The sequence below is a fragment of the Sphaerodactylus townsendi genome, linkage group LG06 (assembly GCF_021028975.2).
Source record: "Sphaerodactylus townsendi isolate TG3544 linkage group LG06, MPM_Stown_v2.3, whole genome shotgun sequence".
NCBI lineage: Eukaryota > Metazoa > Chordata > Lepidosauria > Squamata > Sphaerodactylidae > Sphaerodactylus > Sphaerodactylus townsendi.
The window spans coordinates 93,105,530-93,126,096 of record NC_059430.1 but is presented as its reverse complement, the minus strand read 5'-3'; the positions used below and the strand labels follow the sequence as shown (position 1 = coordinate 93,126,096).

General features: G+C 43.0%; 1 protein-coding gene and 1 non-coding gene across 5 annotated transcripts in view; both read left to right on the top strand.

The window, feature by feature from the left end:
• GRM3 (glutamate metabotropic receptor 3) overlaps window positions 1–20,567 on the top strand; it is a 120,255-nt gene that overhangs the window by 31,696 nt on the left and 67,992 nt on the right. The gene's annotated exons all lie outside the window — the stretch shown is intronic.
• On the top strand, window positions 3,532–3,603 carry TRNAA-AGC. The gene has a single exon. It is a non-coding gene; the product is annotated as a tRNA-Ala (tRNA).

Here is a 20,567-nt window from a genome sequence, read left to right as displayed (position 1 = left end):
GTAGGAAGACAGAAAGACTTGTTATTTCAATATTTCTGTACTAGAATATTTTTTTAAACATTTATTATTAAATTTATACCACTCTTTTTATGCCATTAAAGGTTTTGTATTTGTTGTTGTTTGTAACTTTCATAACTTTCATTATTAAATTTATATCCTGCCCTATCCCCGCAGGGCTGAGGGTGGGTCACAACATAAAAATATACGATCAATAAAACCATTAAAATAACAATTATTAAATACAATTATTAAAAACAATTTAAAAATTCCAATGCCGAATAAATAACAACAGAAGGTTATAAATAATACAAATCCCCCCTTCTCTAACCCCTCTCCCCCTCCGGCCAAAAGGAGATGGTCTTACATCATTCAATCCGGCTGGCTAGATTGGAAAGTCAGGTGGAACAGCCAGGTCTTGCAGGCCCTGCGGAATTGTGAAAAGCCCTGGCTCTTGTGGAAGGCAGCCAAGAAAAGGTTCCCCTCCAACTAACTTAGGAGCCTTTGAGGGCAATATGGGGAGAGGCAGTCTCGAAGATATGTAGGTCCAGCACAGCCTTAAAGGTCAATACCAGTACTTTGAAAATTTCAATAGATCTAATATGATACAAATGCTTGAACTTGGAATGAAGTTTTTTAAAGCCCTCCTGATCATGGGGAGGACAGAAGGAGAGTGGGGGTGGAGGAGCAAAAAAGCCTGAGGGAATGGCCCAAAGGGAAAAGGTTGCTCTTTGTCTGCTCTCCCGAACAGGTCTGCTCTCCCGAACAGCAAAGATTATGGAATCTGTTGCACAGTGAGTATGAGAGGGAGGGAAAGGCATCCGTAACAGAAGCTCTGCTCCCTTCAGTGTGGGGCAGAGCACCAGTGTATAACCAGGCAGGACTACTCCTCCAGCTCTGGGACAGAGAGGAGAACCAAAAGCTCTCTGTGGGGATCTTCAAGTATGCCTTGCAGATCTCTGATTTGGGGACTACGCAAATATATGTACCACAGTCCTAAACAATCCTTAACCTCCTTGTGCTCCAGTTTACCCATTGGTCTTCTAAATGTCAATCAGCTGATTTCTGGCTTGTTCAGATCTCCCTTCATGCCTTTCCTGTCTGACTTTTAAGAAGGTATGTATTTGTTCTTGCCTGATTATACTGGGCAAGAGAAGACATTTCTTTGGAGTGTTATGGAAATCAATCTCCTGAGAATCGCCACATTTATTTCAAAAAGTGTGCTTCTTAAGGATGCAGCAACAGGCAGAGGGGAGGGGGGAAATTGTTGAACAGTGTTGGCAAGGGCAGGTGACTTTGCAGGATTAACAGAAGCAGAATAAGAAGTACAAAGCATGCATATGCAAATTAAATTATACAGGCCATAGAATTGGGCTTTTGTAAGTGCAACATTTGCATTGCTCTGGGGTTGAATTTCAGTAGCTCAGAGTATATGCAGCAGGTTGAGTTTTCCCAAGTGCAGGCACAGCATTTTTTAAAATAGTTTGCATCTGATTTTTCCAACTGCTACCTTGTGAAAAACACTATTTAGCTCGCTGTAGCTTCTCCCAAAGTGTTACAGGTTGTCCTGCCTGCTTCTTTCTAATGACTATTATGCATCATCTTGTTCTTGGTCCTGCCAGTCAAATAAACTGCGGTAGGGAAGGGGGGGAGGAATTGAATGACAGTAGTAAATTGCATTATCTCTCTGAGACCTCTCTCTGCCCTCTGACTTTAATTATGCTGCTTGCTGTTTATTATAATGGGCATGCCATCTTCTGCCTTGCACAACACATTTATCTCATCAATCATAAATAATAGGTCACTGCCAGCTTGCCTGTTATGATTGCAAACTTCACAGCTGGACTCGGTGTCCCAGTACACTTAAGATCTTGAAGCTACCCTGTGCCAGGGAATCTGGGACAAGCCTAATTCTAATGCCAGCCAGGATGGTGTGCTGATGATGTTGGCATGGTGCCCAGGGTAAGTAGTCAGTATCCTGTTTTCCCAGAGGGAATATGATAGAATACAAAAATCCTGACTTTAAGGAGCTGGGAACACAGTGACAGCACTGGAGGCCGCAGCAGCATCACTAGTCTCCAATCACACAGCATCATAATAACAATAACCCCATTTTCACTGTGTATGGAAATAGCCAAGGAATGAACACCAAGACTGACCTATTGTTGTGACATCATTGAGGACAAGAGATGAAACAAAGGCAACACAGCTCCTCAATTGTATAGAGGACTAAATTATGCCCAGTAGAATCCTGCCACTTTCAAACCTCTGGGATTGCTTGCTGTCACATACCGTTTTGAGCAGCAAACAGATACTCAATTCAACTGTATCCTTCAGGCACCTCCACAGCTCTCTTGGGAGAAGAAACCCACTGGAAAAGCCAATGGCTTCTCCCAGACAATGTCTGAGGACCCATGGAGAAATTAATGCCCAAAAGAGGAGTCTGGGAATAGAAGGGGAGCAAAACACAGCTGCACATTGCCAGAAAGTGTTCTTGTCATCTCCCCAGCAGCATACAAAAGGAAAGCATTGCGTAGGTTTGATGGAACTGCTCTACTTCTGTTTCTATGAAGGTCAGAAATATTTGGCACATGGGAGGCTTTTTGAAGTAACATGGTTTCATTTGTCTCCTCTGAGGGGAATGATAAGGCCAGGTTGATAAAGTATAACATGAACGTGGCTTGTAACAGAAGAACAGAAATAAGAAACTCATGATTATTATGTACAAGAGGTAGTGTGCGATTCAAAATTTATCTAAGATGGTTTACCAGCAAGTGTTAATACTTTTATTAAGTGCTGAGATTGATTTCTCTTAGTTTTGTTTCATAAGCATAAGCTTCTTCAAACAGCAGTTCTTTAGTTGGAGTAGTTGGGAACATCTACACAATTTTCCAGTTCTCTTCTTCAAACTGGCCTGGGATCACTCTTTTCATGAGAGCTATTTCCCTTTATAATTGGTTATGAATACTTCCTGATCCTAAACCAGCTGTGCTCCTCTCACCTGTTTTTGGCATTTCCTGAACGTTAGGATTCACCTGTTGAGACATGGTGTCATAACTCAGCCAATATTCATTCATCCCATGTAAGCAACTGCCTTGGAACAGTGTCTAAAGTTTCTATTTGGGCTGCACTATAGAGTTCTGATTTTGCTAGGCAAAAGGTGTCATGGGAGCCTGGCTGGCAGTAGCAATGGTTAAGCTGGGCCAGATGGTGTTTGCCCAGAATAACTATTGTGCTCCCTGTTTGCGTCACTTGCCTACAGGGTATGGCATGACATCACAGTGATGTTCAGCCAACATATCTCCAACTCCCTACCTCCCAAACTTACTTCTAAATTGTGGCCCTTATATTCTGCTTCATGTGTGGAAAGCTTTCTAGAAGCAATAGAGGTGGAAGACATGCTGAGACAAAACACTGGAGGCAGGGGGAGATAAAAAATTTGCAGCAGTCTGTGTTGGAGTTATGAAAACTCCTGCTTTGCTTACCTGAGTGAGGAACACTCTTTCACAACCATGTCATGAAGGCAGTTGGGAAGGGGCTGTGGCTCAGTGGTAAAGCATCTGCTTAGCATGCAGAAGGTCCCAGGTTTGATCCTTGGCATCTCCAGTTAAAGGATCTGGCAAGGAGTGATGTGAAAGACCTCTGTCAGAGATCCAGAGAAAGTTGCTGCCAGCCTGTGTAGACAATACTGATTCTGATGGACCAAGAGTCTGACTCAGTAGGAGACAGTTTCATGTGTGTATCTTGGAGATCTGTAAATATTCTGAAGAGGGCAACATGTACTTCTGGGCTTCCATTATGTGTTCTTTCTCCATCAAAGCCCCTTTCTCCAACCTGCAGTAAGTGTTCTTATGCTGTTCAGGGGGCCTTTTTGCAGTGGGATTGAAACTGAGGTGTGAGGAAACCTTTATTACTAACTTTTTTCAGAAAAAAATAGCTTGAACAACCCAAAGGGATAATCAACAGAGACTGTGGAAAAATTTTTCCTGATCTGTCATATATCTTAAATATATATTTTACCCAAGAAATAAGTGGCAAATGCCATTGCAACAGCAAAATAAGTTGACATGTGTTCCAATTTGTCTCCCTTGCCATTTCTGTTATTCTGCAGGGACTGGTTTTAATGTGTTTTTTGGGGGGAAGGGTGCAGTTGGGTTTCAGTAAGGGAGGGTAAGTTTTAATAGCAATATGTAATGCATCTTGGATTTAATCAACATTAAACGGTAAAAAGCAGCAGATGTTTTCTTAAAAATACTTGCCGCAATCACTTTTTAATAGTTACTCATTCTGTAAAAAAAATGAGAGAATTCCCATTTTTTGCCAAGCATATCCAGAGTGTAGACCTACTTAGTGATTTATAGCAAGAGTCGATGTGTAGAGCCTGTCAATGGGGAAGAAATGTAGACGCTCTCAATAAATGTTTTCCCATGGCCCAAAAGAACTACAGCTAATACAGGAACCTTGCTGAAGTGAACTTGAAAATGCCTTGAAGTCACCAATTGTGCTTTGAAACCATGCCCTTAAGAATCTTGTGGCATCCATTTTAGCCAGGGTCAGTGGTCTACCGATTTCCCAGCTTGGGATCCTCTGATCTACTGCTTATGGCAGGATCTGTATGGCTTTGCCCTTTGTTCTTGCTGGATATTTTTGGTGGGATGTTCATAGTACTCCACAGGAGGGAAGATGAAAGCAAAGGACATGGAGAAACTAAAGAGATTCCATTCTCCTACAAAATAATTTCCCACAAGCTGTGTCAACTATCTTTAATCAAACAAATGCTAGGAGATCAACATTTCTCTGTTTCCAGAGGAAAAGCAAAACCAATCACCTGTGGCTTTGCGGTCTTGATGACCTCAGCAGTGAGCCAAAAGAGATGTGTTTTGATCTTATGGCTTGCAGCATAAGAATGCATCCCCAAAAGGAAAGCACCCACGCCCTGAGCTTTGCATTTGCTTATTTGGAACTGAACTGCTGATATTAAGATAGTACATGTCTCTGATCAGGATGTCTGTGCAAAATCCAGCTGTTTTGTGACTCAAAAAAAGAACTGGGATTTATAGCCCAATCTACTGGGGGTGGGATAGATGGGTGGTGGATGGGGATGGCACAAGCACACTGTCTCCACAGGGGTTCCCGATGGTGGGGCAAAATAAAACATAAACCTACCTTTTGTGCTGCAAGGGCCCTATCCAGTCCAGTGGGCTGCACCTGCATTTTTGCTAGTGTAAGTCACTGCCAGCAAAAGGAAGCATTCCCAGGTTGGAAGGCCTGAGGAAGCTGACTAAAGTCAGCCCTGTCCCCAGGAATGCCTCCATGGTTGCCAGTGTGGGCTCCTGCACCAGAGGAGCACTGAAAGAGCAGCATCAGAGATGCCCAGGCAATGCAGAGCTGTGCAGCTCTCCATGATGAAGTGGCCCCGCAGCAGTATAAGCACCAGACTGGCAATGATTCTGGCAGTCGGGTCTTGCTGTCTCCACAGCCCTTTCATGCCTCAACACCCCCCCCCCCCATACCTCGCAAATCTGGGGTAAAAGAGCTTTTAGCACTTATCAGGAGACTGGAAGACAATCAGATCTGTTAGTGACCCAGTTTCCTGGCTGCCATAGCTTCTTGAAAATCATGCCCTATTGCTGCTGGTCAGAGGCCACCAGGGTTGGTTCTCAGAACTATTGTCTCTACCACCAAATATTTAGTTCAGTCAGAGTTTTCTGAATGAAGGGTCTGACTGTGAAAAGCCACAGAGCTCATACTGATGAATGAAAGGAATTTGCTTGAAATGCCAGGTGACTTGCTTGATTGGGCTTAGGATTTTGAACTTGTCCTATGATTACTTGGGTTGCTTATTTTATTGTTCTTAATTTGTGTTTTGCAATAGATCATTGTAGAGGGGTGTTGTTTTTTTTAATGAAAAACCGACGAGAAATATTCTCCCAAATTAAATAAGTAGGGCAATACCTTGTTGATCTCCATAGGTCTATGACAGAGTAAAAAGATTAGGGACTTTGATCCCAGGATGCATCCTGAATGTGTCAGTTTCTATACTTTATTAGAATTAAGCCAGATCCATAGGTCTGCATAAGACTACAGAATGTCTTTGACAATGACATCTCCGAAAGTAATTCTTAATGTTATGGTAATTTTACTGAGTTCCATTGACCTACAAATAGGGACGCCAGCTTCCAGATGGGGCCTGGGGATCTCCTAGAATCACAGATCCAATCCAGACTGCAGAGATCATTGTGCCTAAAGAGAATGTGGATTCTTTGGAGAGTGGCATTATACCCCGCTGAGGCCCCTGTCCTCCCAAGGAGCCCTGTCTCTATCACCAGGAGTTTGGAGCTGGCAACTCTACCTACAAAACAAGTGAGGAAGTTAACCATCTGCAGAGCCTTGGAAAAACATCTTCCTGTAGGCATAAACCTAGAGCTGCTGGAGTAACAGATGTCCATGAACATCTGAAGCGCCAGAGTTTGACACCTCTGGAGTAGAGAATGCAGCACGAGGCTGTGAAGCACTGAAGCGTTGATTCAACACAGAACTTTTGAAAGGACAAAAATCACAAAATGGCAGCCAGGAATCGGGGTGAGTGTGAACAAAGGGGTGGGGGTTGAAAACATTTTACAAACGTTTTAGGAGATTTGTGCAGAAAGGGACATAGTTTTCACCCCTAAACCTTTTATTTCCAGCCTCATTAAAATGAATCCCCTGTTAAAGCAGTTCTCTTGCTGAAACAGTCGAAAACATCTTCAGTTGCTGTGCAATCTATTGACCAGGTTCCCCATGCTCCTTGGCTTCATCTTCTGAGCTCATTCAGTTCCCCCATGCCTGTTTATTTGCAGCATTTAGCTGTTGGTTCTTTTAATGCAGAGGGCGGGGGGGGGGGATCTTCAAAGCACTGAATATACGAGAAGAGAATGCAGCACAAGGCTGTGAAGTATTGAAGGATTAAAAACAACTTTTAAAAGGGGGGGGATTGTTTCAAGGGGGGGAGTATTCGCAAAAGGGGCAGTGGAAAGCATTTTACAAATGTTTTCAGAGATTTGTGCAGAAAGGGCCTAGGTTAGAATGTGTGTGTCCAGTGGTTCAAATAATTTAACAACCGGTTCTGGTGGTGGGATTCAAATAAATTAACAATTGGTTGTTTAAAAGCACCATTTTAACAACCAGTTCTGCCGAAATGGTGCGAACCTGCTGAATCCCACCACTGTGTGTGTCCCCTCCTTCCCCACCCTGCCAAAAAAACCCACCCTTTCTGGTGATGGGAAACCAGCAAGCTAGAGAAAGGGTCCATCCAGCACTTCTGTCTGACATGCTATTTCTCTATGTGTATAGGTTTTGGTTTTTGAAAAAAATGCAGCTCCTCCCTAGAGACCTGAAATGTTTCTGTCTTCGAAAGACTAGATTTCTTGCCTCTGCTGCTTTTTTAAACTGGTCCCTCTACTGTTTTAAAGGGATGCTGTATAGAATCTTTTACAAACACCCACAATGTTGACAGAAAACACTTTGCAAAGTACTTATTTATTAATCTTTGTGACACTTCATTTGTACTGTCAAATAGGATTCCAAAAATAGGCACTGAGGAGTCCTGGAATTGAGTAATGGTGTGGGGCTAGATCCTCCAGTGGCTTCAGTCATTGCTAAGAACTTGATTTGTACCAGAAAACACTGGGTTTGGATTTGCAGTGGGACGCCAGTGTTTGCCTCAGCTTATATCCCCAAAAGCAGTGTAGTGTGGGAAGCTCACTTTCTGCTCTGTTTTGCAGTTTTACCCTTTAAGAATTTGATTGGGGGGGGGGGGAACTGGGCCTGTTCCCCTGCATATAAATGATTCAAAGGATTCGACATCAAACATTTGAAGCAGAGGAGGGCGGACTGCAGGCGTACTAAAGGGAAATCTGGTGATTTACTGTGCTTTAATCAGTTTAATACAGTTTCACGAATTTTACACCTGAAGGACTCTGCTGTACCAGCTACCTGCGAATAAAAGCTTGCACCTAGCAAATGATAAGTAATTCTAAAATCTGGGACAGCTTTGAGCTTCAGAGACCACGGAGCACATTTGTATGAAGATTAGACATTGTTTCTTTCCTCACATTTCCTTTTGAAGTCTGCTCCATACCCTTATGCTCCTGCCCAAACTGCAGTCAGCTACAGACCCTGCTGTGTGAACCTCACTTATCAGAGATTCATTTAGCAGCCAGGGACCTGGGAGACAGCCTCGGGAAAGCCACTCTGTAATGGTGGCATTCCTTTTCCCAGGAATTTAATCTAACTCCTTGCTGCAGACTTTCAGGCACTATTTAAAGACTCTGCTTTTCCAGAAGAACATTACGTAGAACTGTTATTTTCATCCATTGCTGCTATTGGTTATTTTGAGTACAGCTAATTTTATGCTTTCATATCCTTTGTCTTATTATTAAAAGATGGGCTGTACAATAGTTAAATAAAATAATGACAATTTTAAAAATTGCTCCTTATATGACCTAAAAGCCCCAGATACTAGATCAGGGAACTAGAACAGTAGTATGGGTTTTACCCTATTTTTACCATTCTACTGGGCAAAGTTGGAAAATTTCCTCCAAACTAAAACTAAAGTTGGTAGATGCTCCTTAGACTGGAAAAAGGTTCTTTGGAGGATGTTCTATAGGATGGTTCTATAGGATGAGAAAAACCTTTCCAAGGCAGTGAGATGGTACCAAGATTGGCAGAAAGGGAAAATACTGAGTGCAGAATGCCACCAAGGACAATCAGGTTTGGCAGAAATTCTGGATGCTAGGGACATTTTTGCCATACGCAGATTTGGTGATGCTGAGTCATTCGTCTCCACACTTCCCGGCCCAAGTCAATGAAGGCAGAGTAAATGGAAGGAGTATATGGCAGGCTAGACAGGGCAGAGCCAGCAGTTGTGTGCAAAGATGGCAAAGGGGGAGATCAGCTTTGTGCAAGCAAAGAAACTCTGACAGTGTGACCATCACTGCCTGGGTTGCCAGTGGCCCTCCAGAGCAGCCACCAGCTTGGAACTTTTCCAGTATGTAAAAGGGTCGTGCTTCTGACCATCTTGAGGGGGCCACTGTGGTGCTGAATGGGCCTGCCACTTCTCAGCATCCTTGAAGCAGAGGTGGGATCCAACCAGTTCTCACTACTTCTCTAGAAGTGGTTACTAATTTTTTTTCTGAGTGCCAAGAAGGAGTTACTAAAGCAACCTCCCTGCCCAATAGGGACTGGACGTGCGTGTGTGCGGCGGTGCCACTGTTTGAATCCCACCACCATCGAAACCTGTTATTAAAATTTTTGGATCCCACCACTGCCTTGAAGGTAGTTGCTGAGGTGGCATGCAGAACCATATTCTAGAGGTTTTGGATTCAGGTTACCACAGCACTTCCCTGGTTGGAAGGTTCAAAAGCCCTAGAACCACCTAGCATTTTAAATGTCTCTCATAGAGCAGACTGTCAACTATTGAGAGGCTTATGCATTTATCCCTCTCTTTTAAGCAACTGAAAGTCACCCCCCCCCATCACAAATTGTCAATTGAGGGCAAATGGCCTCCAAAGAGGGGGGGGGGCTTTCTTACTGGAAGTCTACAATTGACAAGAGTTGTAAGGTAATGAACATGCTTTCCAGCCAAGGACCTGGCATCTAGCTGGCCCTTTGGGAGTCTCTCCCAGCACCTCCTTTGCCTCTGTTAATTGGCTTCACAGCCCCATTTGTGAATTTGGGCACATTTCTATTAGCTTCTCTGTATGGACCTGTTGAATGAGCTGTGAAGAAGAATGAAGTGTAGAAATTTCAATGAGATCAAGAGAAATGCCTTCAGAGTACAGGGTGGGTGAATTTTCAAATCAGCGTGCCGGAAGAATGGAACACAATGGAATGAATTAAAAGGGGGAGTTGTATCTGCTTTCCATTAAAAAATGGTGGCGAGAGCAGCTAGAGAGAATTCATTTCCTCCCTCTCTTAACATTCTCAGTTGTCCCATGACACTGATTTGCAACAGACCAGACAAAAGAAAGTACTTTTCCATGCCACGCATAATTCACACCTAACGGCCGTGCACAATCATTCCTCCACTGTTTCAAGTCTATCGCTGGCAAGAAATGCACACTACTGCGCCTTTTTCTGTTTAGCTCAGAAGCGATCATACTAAAATTCAAAAGCATTACAAAGAGGCCCTTTGGATGTGCCCTGTGTGGCCTATGGCACCTCTCCCTCACTAGACATAAATTGTTGAACTTGGTACCAGATCCTTCCAGCACAAATCCCATTTCCCCAGCCTCCAGTCTCTCAAAGTGGGCAGTAACATACCAAAGATCACAATTATTATAGCACAGTGCAGTCAGGCAGGGCCGCTTCCAAAGGTAGTCCTCCTCCATGCTGCCCCGTCAGGGCTAGAGAGCTGCAGAGTGGCAGTTCCTCTACAGCCCCCTTGGACCTGGGTTGGGGGCAATGGCATTGGCATGGGAGCCACACCTTTTCCTTTTCCCCACACACCTTCCTCACAGCTCAGAGCATTTGACCCGAGCTGTGGAGTGTCACATTTGGCCCCCAGCTTCTTCTCTGCCTGCCCCCCCATAGCAATCAAATCCAGTCCAAATCATACATCTTGCCCACCTCTATGGGTCTCAAGGGTGGCCAGAGCCCCTGAAATTGGGTCCCCGCCACCACTCCCACCAGCCCTGAGTGTAGCACAAAGCATGGGTGAAATTGCCTTTTCTGGTTGTTGTTGTTGTTGTTGTTGTTGTTGTTGAAAACATTTGTTGTTGTTGAAAACATTCTGTTACTTGCCCTCATAGGGTAGCTCAATTTTGTCAGATCTCAGAAACTAAGCAGGGTCTGTCCTGGTCAGTAGTTGAATGGGAGACCACCAAGGACGCAGAGGCGGGCAATAGCAAACTGCCTCTGAACATCTCTTGCCTTGAAAACCTCACTAAGAGTCGCACTGAGTCAGCTGTAACTTGGTCACAAAAGAGAAGAAAAGAAAGCTATCCCTGGGGATTATCCCTCCCTTTGAATGAAATATAACTGTGGCTCCGTGTGTGTGTGTGTGTGTGTGTGTGTGTGTGTGTGTGTGTGTGTGTGTGTGTGTGTGTGTGTGTGTGTGTGTGTGTGTGTGTGTGTGTGTGTGTTGGTGCTATTCATGCTAGAAATGTTCTTGTCAAGTCAATATAGCTCTTACAAGTTTTAAATTGCCCTAAACAACAGGAGCTGTGGGAGCCGCCTACAACCTCTAGAAACATCTTTCAGGGGTCTCCAGCTACTGTTTCCCAGGGCACAATTCTGCTCCTTTCCATATGTTTACTGTTATTCCAAGTGTCTTTTGGCAAAGCGAGGAGTTGAAACCAGATTTCCCTAGTCCTTGCCTGACATTGTTAACCACTACATTGCATGCCTGTTCAGCAATGCTCTGCCAAAATTTGTGGCAGGTTTGTATCCCAGTCTGGCACAGTGTTATATAGATACCCAATTTATTCGTTTGTTATATGTGGTTCATTTGTGCCCTGCCTTTCTCCCCAATGAGAATGTAAAGTACCTTACATCATTCTCTTCTCCATTGTTGGTGGAGCTATCTTCAGGGGGCTGAGCCCCTCTGTCTCCACTGACTGTCTTGACTTCTCACTTGGTGAAGCTTGCATTGCTTCCTGAAGGTGCACCCTGACAGAAGCTTATCAAACACTCCCAAATATGAGTACTGTAGTCCAAGGGAAACGAGGAATCCCCTTTGTTCTTGCTTCCTGCATTTTAAAGGTGGAAACTGTTGTAACTGGCAAACCCTCCCTGCCTTTTTGGACTTTGCAATAAACACTGTTTGGATTTGGTCATTTGTTTGGATGTTCTTGTCACAGCTTTATTGGGGAGGGGGGTGGACATCTGGCCAAATCTATTTTAGGAGAAGCTGAGGCTGAGTGCCTGCCTCCCTCAGTCTGGGGACCACTGTAAGGAGTCTTGGGGGTGGGACTGTCAGAGATATGGCTCTCTCCATTTGAGCAAGGGAACCATGCAGTAGCATGCACCCCTGTGGGATCTCAGGACTTGCCACCTCAAATTTTCCCAAGGAGGTAGGCTGGGTGGATGGTTGGTGACGTTAGCTAACAAAGTGAGTCTGGTAGGATTGAGGAGAACTTCAAACAACCTGGCCCATGTTTTTGACAAAGAACAACTAATAATTAACTTCCAAAAAACCCCAAAAGCCTTTGGGGAACAGCACAAGATGAGAGGCTGGCAACTGCAGGGAAACAGGATTGAACCAGGTTTTTATGCATAGCTTTGGTCGATGTATAACTTTGGTTTCTCCAACATGGCAATTTTAAACTTGTTTTGGTGGGTTTTCTGGGCTGTGTGGCCGTGGTCTGGTGGATTTTGTTCCTAACGTTTCACCTGCATCTGGGGCTGGCATCTTCAGAGGTGTATCCCAGAGAAAAGTCTGTTTCACACTGTGTCTAAGTGAGAAGGGAAAGTTTAGTGTGGTATATTGTCCATGTCCCAGGGTGGGGAACCAATACAAAGCCTTCAACAATACATTAAACTTGTTTTGTTTTTTGCTCTGGTCATGGACTGTAAATATAAAGTCAATCAATTAACAAGGTAAGTCTCCCAATGATGGATCCATGCCCTGTGACACAACAATGCTCCTGTGGTTGTGTTCAATAAAAGCTTTAGCCTGTTTTTTCTCCAGTCATGGTTCACTTTGTTCTCCTTCACCCTCATTCTCTTCCTTTCCCCTAGAACAGGCGTCTGCAACCTGCGGCTCTCCAGATGTTCATGGACATGTTCAGATGTTTAGCCCCATGCTGGAGAGCCACAGGTTGCAGACCCCTGCCCTAGAACCACAGCAGAACTTTTGAACTCATCATGTTTCTGAACCTGAAATAAGAGTGATATGAAGTATTGCTTTGAAAGTAGGGATGAAATATGTGCATGAATCAGAGCCAACATTGAGGTTTACATCCCTATTTTTTTAAAAGAAGAGTAAAGCGAGAGCAGATATCATTAGTTCATGCTTCGTATCAGCACTGAAGCATAGCTAATGTTCAAGAGTAACAACTTTCCTGATGTTAAATATAGCCAAACAAGCCAGTTTATCTTCCATACACAGGACACAAATCAACATTAGAGATATGCATCAAAATACTGGAGTTAAAAAAAACCACCATCAGTATTCCTGATATCCCCAAATTCCAATACCGGAATGGAATTTAGATTTGGGTTTCGTTTGGGAATCCAGATATATTCTGTTCCATCATCACTTATGGAGAAGTTATACAGGGATCCCAGGGGTTTAAAAAAAAACTATAGACACCAATGTATTGTCGAAGGCTTTCACAAATTGAAATTCACAAACACCAGGACAACTTCAACAAGAAAGAAGAGACTCTGAGAATGAACAAAGCTTGGCTCCCAGTACTTAAAAAATGGACTCATAACCCCACCTGCAACACAATGCACTCAACCGCACCTTTGCATAGCACGTTCCACCCAAACACTTACTGATTGGTTCCCCACCCTTGGACATGGACAATATATACCCCACTAAACTTTCCCTTCTCACTAGTCACAGTGTGTAACAGACTTCTCTCTGTGATGCACCTCTGAAGATGCCAGCCACAGATGCAGGTGAAACATTAGGAACAAGATCTACCAGACCATGGCCACACAGCCCAGAAAACCCACCACAACCAGCTATAGACACCAACTTTGCAGCAGAGCTACTGGTCCCTGTCCACAGAATAGCCCCCATGTTTCAAGAATATTGGGTCAGGGGGTTCAGTTTTATGACCTCATCTACTCACACAGGCTGTGCAATCCAAATTTGGGGGGTAATTAGGCTGTGGAACTGGTGGAGGGCCACACTGACATGTTTGCCCCCTCTGCCAGTACAAGGGACACCCCGCCAGCTGAGGGCCGTTTGCTGCAGCAAACTGGATTGTGTTTTGGGTCTCCCCGTGACTTCCATTGCACCTTATTTTGCTTGAGTTTATAAGCTTGTTCAAATGTTCATTGTATTGCATAAAAAGAAGCATTCAATCAGTCTTCAAAATGAAACATGACCAGGATGCATGGTCAGAAGGAGCAGTAGTACATCTGGAAAGATTAAGATAGATAAAAACTGATGTATAAGCAACATTCAATAAATCATCGAAACATATTTATCTCTGGAACGTGTTTTGACTTCAATTGCCTATAAAACTGGGAGCCTTTTTCTGAAACTTGGCAGATAGGATCCGTTGGGCAATAGGTATAGTCTGTTAAAAACTGGATATAAAAACAAAAGTCATTAGAATTCAAAATGTGTTTTTCTAGTTAAAAAACAATGACAAACACAAACACAAAAATGAATGAAATGGGTAAAATGTTTGAACTAAAAATGGAAAGAAATATAAAAATATTTGCATAGACTATACTAATCGTGATCTTATTATATAAATAAATAAATAAATTATTAGTTGGGATTATCTCTATCAAATTATTGCATTGACCTTTCTGCAAGAAACTGAGGGTACATATCTTCTCCATATCTCCTCATGACACTCTGTAATGCTAAAAGACAGTGACTGGCCCATGTCACTCGATGAGCACAGAAAAAGAGTGGGGATTTGAACTCAGAGGCAATTCAAACAGTATCTATCATACAACATGAAACACATTTATTAAATAATGTCTGTAAAAAGCAGTTTTCCCTCCACTGTTGTGAATTTTTAAAATTATTTATGAAATTTATATCCCACCTTTCTACCCTCACAAGGGTCCACCAAGGTGGCTGATAATTTAAAGTGCTTGAGAAAACCACAGTTAAAAATCTTCGAAAACCAGCCCCCTCCCAACACACATCATTTAAACAATCAAAAACAGAGTTAAAATACATTAACAGCCCCATTCAAACACACAGGCAGTAGGCTGTGGTGCTGATGCGGCACTGCCCTGCCACATTCTAAAGGGCTTTTCAGTGGCACAGAGAGCAGGGAAAAGCCTGAAATCTCCCTACTGCTGAAAAGCCCCATAGGGCCCCAGAAACTGTGGCATAATTCCGAGGGCTGGTGCACTGAACTACTGCCCTTCATTCCCAGGAGGGAGCTAACTAGAGTCAGCTTTCCCCCACAAGAGTGCCCCAACCCGCCCCCTTCCCACCTTGGTGTGTGAGCAGGTGTGTAGCCCAGCTACAATCTGGACTTCTAGATTCTGCGGCAGTGGAGCTGTGGAACTGATGGCTGTTGGTGCATTTCCTCCGTGCCAAAGTAAGTGTCCCGGGGAGGGCAAATGTGCCTGCGCAGGGGTGTGCCATTCCCAAAAGCCCTTTTGCTCACCCCCTTTGAATAGAGCTAAAAAAGATTAAAATAGCAATTAAAAATAAACATTGCCAAAATAGCAATTAAACAGCAATTAAAATAACAGTCAAATAGCAATTAAAATAAAAACAGCGATTAAAATAGCAAACATTGGTTAGGAGGGAGGGATTACTGAGGAAATGTCAAAGAAAGCAAAAAAAAGTCTTCGCACACTAGCAGCAGATGGCAAAAGAAGGGAGCAAATGAATCTACCTGGGGAGAGACTTCCAGAACTTTGATGCCATGACCAAGAAGACCCTTTCATGGACTGCCACCAAATCTCAGAGATGGTACAGGGCCTATCCCGACTCCTAAATTATGGTCCTCCCACATGTCTAGTGAAGAGGCAGCCAACATGGAAAAAGAGGATGGTGATTCCAGCAGAGCATCTGCTTGGCATGCAGAAGCTCTCAGGTTTAATCTCTAGCTAATAGGATCAGGTGAAAGACCTCTACCTGAGAGGTTGGGGAGCTGCTACCAGTCTGAGTAGACAAGAGTGACCTTGGGCCGAAGCTTGATTCAGCTTCATGTGTCACGTCATCAAAACAAAACCCTGTTGGCTGTTGGTTCTGTCTCATGGGCCAGGTATGCTGGAAAGTGGGTGTTCCTTTTGATGGCTGTACCCTGCTACAAAATGCCATGGATATCAGGTCCAGACATACATGGCCATATGCCAACTCAAGCTTGTTGTTTGCATGGGCAGTTCTTTGGCAGGGTAAGTCAGAAGAGAAAGTATCAGAACTAGGTCCAATAAATGGGAAACCATTTGTTAGGCTTCTAACAGAGGCCTTTACAAAACATCATAAACTAGTTCGATACTTTATGAAATACATACAAACATTAAAATGAGAATTACAGTGGTATAAACAACTTTAAAATGCTAATTAATAGTAAAACAGTTAGGGCGTTGGATCAACCAATAAAATCAACTTTAGGTACCTAAAGATACAGAATTGTCAGAATCAGAAAACAGGAATATTATTTATTCATTTTATTATTTATTTTATTAAACTTAATACCCGCCCTTTCCCACTAAATGTTGGGCTCAGAGCAGCTTCTATACATTACTTAATTGCACTGAAATGTCATAAAACCACATACAATTTGCAATCAATATAAACAACAACCCTGCACTTGTACACCAAGTCACTAAGTTGAAAAGTATCTGCTTAGAGACCTAAAAGGTCATCAGGGATTGTATATTGTAAGATTATACTACTGAAAAATCCAAGACATGCTGGGCCTTTTGATAAGGTTAAACAACAATTGACTGAGCATACTTGGATTATCCATTCTGTATTTTTTCAAATATTTTAGGACAGTAAGATGTACCTGGGCCGTGAGAGAAGGTAGACTGGTTTCTGCTCTCATCATCAGCTGGGGTCTCCCTAGAGAGAGCTAAAATATGCCTTTAAATAAATGTTGAATTGTTTCTATGCTAGTAATGATCTCCTCTTTCCAACCCTGCACATCAACTCCATGTGGGAGCCAGCGTGGTGTAGTGGTTAAGAGCAGGTGGATTCTAATCCGGAGAACTGGGTTTGATTTCCCACTCCTCTACCTGAGTGGCAGAGGCTTATCTGGTGAACCAGATGTGTATTCCACACTCCTACATTCCTGCTGGCTGAACTTGGGCTACTCATAGTTCTTTGGAACTCTCTCATCCCCACCTACCTCACAAGGTGTCTGTTGTGGAAAGAGGAAGGGAAAGGAGCTTGTCAGCCACCTTGAATCTCCTTACAGGAGAGAAAGGTGAGGTATAAATCCAAACTCTTCTTTTTCTTCATATAGAAGGTGGGAGACAACCTTAGTTTTAAAACAGGATCAACAAGAAAGCCTCCTTCTGTATAATAAAACCTCAGGATACACCCCACCATCCTTGTCACTGGCGGCTTGATAGTTGCCAAATGGATAATCCAATTGAAAGTCTCACTGAAAGTAATCCCATGGTATTTGAAGGAGCTGCACTGTTTAATTGGGTTTCCAAGTATGCTCTAGGCAGATATTTTCGACCTTTTTTCTGAAAACCATCATTTTAGTTTTTTCTTAATTTATGTTAAGGGCTTCTTCCTTACAGTAAGTTCCTAATTGCTTCAGCAGCCGTCTCATCCCACTTTTTGTAAGGGAGATAACAACCATGTCGTCCACATATAGAAGGAATGATTTTTGTTTTAATCTCCAAGAGTAGGTGGAACAAACTGTGAACCAGAAAGCCTTTTGATATGCAGATTAAACAACAGGGGGCAACATACCATCCTGCTTCACCCCCTTACAAATTGGGATTTTTATTTATTAAAGGACCAGATCTTCCCATTCTAATTTGGGCATAAGTGCCCATATGCAGCTGCCGCAGCAATAATAATGCTGTTTATCGATATGCAGATCTGCTAACTTTTGCAAAGGATGAGTCCTATTAGTGGCATCAAATGCTGCATCCAGGTCAACAAATGCTACATAAAGTGCTTTCACTGAGCCCTTTATACCTGAAAAGACCACTTGATGGAGAGTGATCATCAGTGCAGAAGCCCTTTCTAAATCTTGCCTGGTGCTGATGGATTATGTGGTTCTCAACCACCCACTCCTCTAACTTAGTAGATTTCACTACACATTCTGGCCACTATGACCAGCAGGCTTTTTGACCTATAATGCTGTGGGCTCATTTTGTCCCATTTCTTCCAAATGGGGGCAACAATGTTTAACTTCCAGCCCAGAGGAATTAAACCTGTTTCATTAATTCGTGTAAAAACCATCACCAGTACAGAAGTCCGCCATGATGGAAAAGTTTTGTATAGGTCCAGGGATGGGTTTCTAACAGAATACTTCTATTTCTGAATTTTAACTAATTAATTTCATTAGTGATATAACCTAAATTGTTACGACGTTGGCCTTCCATCAAAGTGCGACTTACTCCAATCTGCAGAACCACTCTAATCTGCAGAACCAGGTTTGATTACCAGCTCTGTCACTTGAGCTGTGGAGGCTTATCTGGTGAACCAGATTAACTTGTGCACTCCAACACATGCCAGCTGAATGACCTTGGGCTAGTCACAGTTCTTTGGAGTTCTCTCAGCCCCACCCACCTCAAAGGTGTTTGTTGTGGGGGGGGTGATTGTAAGCCCCTCTGAGTCTCCTTACAGGAGAGAAAGGGGGGATATAAATCCAAAGTCGCTGTCTTCTTCTATAGCCTCCACCTTAGCTGCTTCACTGCCCTTCTCTTTCCTTCCCTGTTCTTTTGTAATGGTCCAGGTTTCCCAACTTCCATCCCTCAGGTGAACTGTATTTACCAAAATGCACAAAGAATATGGGATTCAGCAGGAGGAAGGCTGGCATGGAGACTCGTCCCTTCGCTTGGCTTTCCAGCCCCACCTTCTTCTTCACCTTAGTGCTGTTTACTCTGAAGCAGGCAATGGACACATGAACATTTCAGTCCCTGCAGCTGCTTTATGTTACACAACACAGGCTGGTGTTGTAGCAGGACAGGGAGGTTTGAGAAAACATTGCCTGCCTCTGAGAATTTACAGAGTGAAATTCTGAAATTAGGCAGAACCTTCCTTCCAACCCATCCTCTCTTCAAATTTCTGTTTGGTCAAAATGGAATTGATTCAAAACAGACTTCAGGTTCCCAAAATGGGGAAACTATACCAATTATTGGATTTCAGGGAGAAATTTGGTAAAAGACCATTTATTTTAACAACTCTACCATGGATAGATTACTGGGCATAAAAAAGAGAGAATGCCAGTGGCACCTTGAAAACTAGCAATGTTAATTTCAGCGTGAGCTTTTTATGAGTTAGAACTCATTTCCTACACTATAAAGACTGTTGACGCACAAAAGCTCTTACGGGAATAAATATTATTGGTCTTTAAGGTACCAGTGGACTTCTGCTTTGTTTTGCTACAATATGCAAATATGAATACAATATGAACAGAGAAGAGATCGGAGTTCAAACTGCTGCTCAGCCAGGAAGCTCCCTGGGGTGTGTTTGGAACACCACCATTTTGAGGTTTCACTTATTTCTCATACAAGATCCAAACATAATGTACCTGGGTCCACCAAAAGTGCTACTGCCTCACCCTTCACACACAGGGTTCTCATAATATATATATCATAAATATATCATAAAAGGGTCCCCATAATATAGCATCATAAAAGACAAAAATTCATTTTATTTCTGAAGTGTCATCAATGGACTTTATCTTATGAATGGACTTTCAGCCTGAACTCCTAGGCCTGGTCAAACATGCCCATTTCTTACACATCCCTTTCTGGAGCTCAGTTCTCAAGGCTGGCAGGAGGATGAGATGGGATAATTCCTCAGAACACTTCCCCAGCAATATGATGAAAATATTATGAAGAATGATAGGTTCTTAAATCTCCTGACCAGCTTTTCCTGATTTTAATCTCTCCCATGAATGTCAAGGTCATCATTCTCAACTTGAAATCTCTCAGTGGCTATAAGCCCCCCAAATATTTTAAAAGCCACTTAAGAAAGAAAATATAAAAGATCAGTTTGGGGCCAACTTTTATATCAGTTGTGATTAAAACTCAAATAGCTGTGGGGAAATTGCCCCTTCTTAACAAGTCATAACATGAGATTGTATCACTGCCTCTTTCTTTATGGGTTCCTATATGTGAAGACCTGATGCTCCTCTAGAGGTTCCATTTCCAAAAATGGAACAAGCATATTGCTGAAATTCCATTTCTTTCTGAGAAGGGAAATATGCATCTAGGCTGTGTCACTTGGGAGTACAGGTGGGGGCTCATATGATTAACTGGACTGGTTCACTATCCAAGCAATCACTTGGGCCTCATTCCAGTGAGGGAAGGGCAATTATATGAAAGGAGGTGGCAGGAATGGGTAGCTTTTTCATGAATTCCAGTTCTGAAGCTCATGACAGATGATCAGAGGTATTTTCTTGACCCCCTGTGTGCAGTCTTCTCCCACGCCACCAGGGGCACATCAATATCTTCCAAACAGCATCTGCCTTGAGATTCCTTCAATAGAATATAGCAATTAATTAACTCAAAACCAAATAGCAAGCAATAAACAGCCACTAGGGATGCATGAAACCTATCACGAGCCAAGTTTCAAAAGTCTTCTCTTGGTTCTTTGGCCTTCCTTAAAAATTGTCTGAATATTCTGCCTTCAAATTAGCTTCCACTTCTGCATTAAAACTCAGGCAAAATGTCAGGGGCAGCCCTCACATTCTGTGCCAGATTTTTATGTTACTGCAGAAGATCATAGAGTGCAG